Source organism: Phalaenopsis equestris, unplaced genomic scaffold (assembly GCF_001263595.1).
Source record: "Phalaenopsis equestris unplaced genomic scaffold, ASM126359v1 Scaffold000002, whole genome shotgun sequence".
NCBI classification, from domain to species: domain Eukaryota; kingdom Viridiplantae; phylum Streptophyta; class Magnoliopsida; order Asparagales; family Orchidaceae; genus Phalaenopsis; species Phalaenopsis equestris.
The window spans coordinates 27,707,433-27,710,531 of NW_018164444.1; positions in this window are offsets into that span (position 1 = coordinate 27,707,433).

The window sequence follows — 3,099 nt, forward strand, 5'->3', positions numbered from 1 at the left end:
CCTACACACTTCATCCCACACACTTCATCTAGGTCTTTTATTGAGACCATTGAGAAACTTGATGATCATTTTGTGTTTCGTAATCTTCCTATATAATGCAAAAGCATCAAAGAATTCCCAAAAATAACCCTCATACATGTCCAATTGCAGCCAATAGCTTGTGAGAATATTGAAATATTGAGTAATACTCAATTCTCATTATCGTCGATCATGTAGTATGGTATCAATTTCAAATAACTCTAAGGAGTTATCAACACTAGAGTAGGTTTCAAGTGCAATCTCACATATCTCCTTGGTTGTCCTATAGAGCATAATTATTTATCCAACTTTTGTGATCAAGTAATTTATTACCGATGATATAATCATATGATCAATAGTCACCAAGGCCCGATACTTAGACATTTGTCATTTCTAGAGCCAAGACTTCACTTGTGAGATGTCATGATTTCCTCTGCCACACGCGTATATGGAGACTGACTATAACCATTGAAAAATTTACATTGTGGTTTATGGTTCGTGACAAACTAAGCGTTATTAAGCACGATATGGACTGACAATGCAAACTCGAATTTGGAGTTGACTTCCACGGAAGTTAAATCTGAGGTCAAGCCGTGTTTCATAATGATAAGAGTATGAAGCATAACATAATTAGGGTTCAGCCATACGATTCAATTTTTACGACGGGGAGCACGAATTGAGAGTAAGAACCTACGGCTCGAATGAAAATGAGGGGGGAACATGCTTCCTTACAACATTAACAAACAAGAGAGGAGGTGAAGCAGAGTCGAGCATGTTCGAACAAAGGTGAACATTAAATGATCTTCGATCTATTAGAATCAAAAGGAGGTTGTAGCCACTTCTGAGTGACAAACAAAGGCAATGAAGCAAAAAACTGAGCATTATTTATGTTTCAACGGGTTGAACATCGAAGGAGGAAACCCTCGAGAGGTGTGGTTGATCCAAGCATGAGAGTCTCACATGTAAAAGAGGTGATATTTTGCTATTGGAATATAATGAATACAGAAGGCAACGCGGTCGGTAACGAGGAGAGGAAGAATCATATGTCAAGTGGGTTGAGCGACAACAGTCAGTCAACTACATTGTATGCGGCTTGAGTGGATGAGGCGAGTTGGGACACCGCTCGTGGAAGAAAGTCTCTGTACGCAGAGTGTTGAAGGTTGCGCTCGGGACAAACCGAGTTGCGAGAGCGAACAGAGGAGGCTTCGAGATCTTAGGTGCGAGAGAACGGTGGCTTTCATACCATGAAAAATCTGAAAGATTTTCTTTATCCCACACACTAATGAATTACACCCTACTATATGTGATAGAGTGGTTGGCATACCAATCGACAAAATAAGAAACTAGCATGCCTTTAAAATAGGAATCCCACAAAATTTGTGACAAAAAACAAAAGATATGGTGATCATATGGAAAATTGAGCCAAATTAAATATGGAATGGATTAGTATTTCTCATCCATGCAGGGTCAATTCTAGCCCACGAAGGGGAGATTCACAGCCCTAGAAGAAATGATGATCATAGAGTTTCACGCGAACCGGTTGTTGGCCGCAATGGGATCAAGCGACGTCGTTTGGAGGGCAAGCGAGCGAAAGCAATCTAAATGATTTGTGATGCCCTGATGAAGCGTCGCTGCTTCAGGCGGATCTGGAGCCACGGTATTTAACAATGGCGTCCAGAGTAGTAGTGAGCGGTAAAAATAAGAAGGATTTGTGCGGCATCAACACAATGTTGTTTCCCTAAACGTTCTTGAGCATACAATAATCCAGAGACCGGAGGTTTCTTCCAAAAGTGTGCACCCATACCACCACCCCCAAGTACATAAAGACCGATTATGAGAGGGATCTGAGAGATGTTGGACATTGGGATCATACAGCCTAGTGTGAGTTGCTTCTCTGTCCCGGTCTCATTAGTAAAGAAAGGACGGAAATTGGCATTTCTGTATGGATTACCAGGCAGTGAAAAAAAAAATGGTACCTAACAAATTTCTTATCTCGGTGACCAATGAACTACTGGACAAGTTGTGTGGAGTTGCAATGTCCTCTAAGATTAATTTGAAGTCAGGGTAACAAGTTCAGAAGTTGTTGAAAAATGTGCACAAAATTATATTTCAAACTCATGAGGGTCGCTATGAATTTCTCATTAAATGGAAAGCATTGTCAAATGAGGACCCCACGTGGGAGTCAAATGATTTGATCTAATAACAGTTTATTTTCTTCTAACTTGAGAACAATGTGTCTTTTTTAGAGTGGATATTTTATACCGGCACCTAAGGGCAATTTAGTCATTTTATGAGCTATTTTTGTGAGGTAAAAATAGGGCATATGATGCTTAGGGTTGGGGATACTATGTAATTGTTGTCTTGAATCTTAAAGTTAGGGTTAGGGTTAGGGAGAGGTTGTCTACCCCTCAAATTGTAAGTATTAGGGTTAGCTTAGGAGAAATCTCCTACCTCTCAAATCATAGGTGCTTAGGCTTTATGTATTTGAGTTGTGTTGCTTGGTGTCAATAAAATATTTGGTTGCCCTAATTTACGTGGAAAAATCCTCTGGTTCGCATCAATAGCGACCTTCATAATCGACTACTTACATGATTCCACAACTAATTTTACAAAAAAAAAATTATAGTCAACTCAAATCAACCCTAAATCACAAGTTAATATACTTCCTCTTTTTTTTTCTCCGAAGTTCTTAAAATTGTTAATAAAGAATAATTACAAGCATAACTTCAATTCTTATCATCGAAAAGTTGATACCAAACATGACTATAAGAAAAAGGTCAAAAAGTTGTGGTAGTCTCCATAATTAAAACACCACTAAACCAATCTAACAAATACTAAAAGTTTAGGGGAACTTTGGTCGGCAGAAAAATAATGCAATTCAAAAAAAAAAAAAATGTAATGTTGGAGTAATGTATTGTATTTAAAATACTTTGGAGTTGTTTGGATCATTTTTCATTGTAAAATAAACAGAAGCTTATGCTTTTTTTTTTTGTTTGATTCGAAGTCAAATAAAAATAATGTATTTCAATGTAAAAATTAACGTGAGGGCTGCAACGGCGGCCAACGACATGCAGAAAGGAG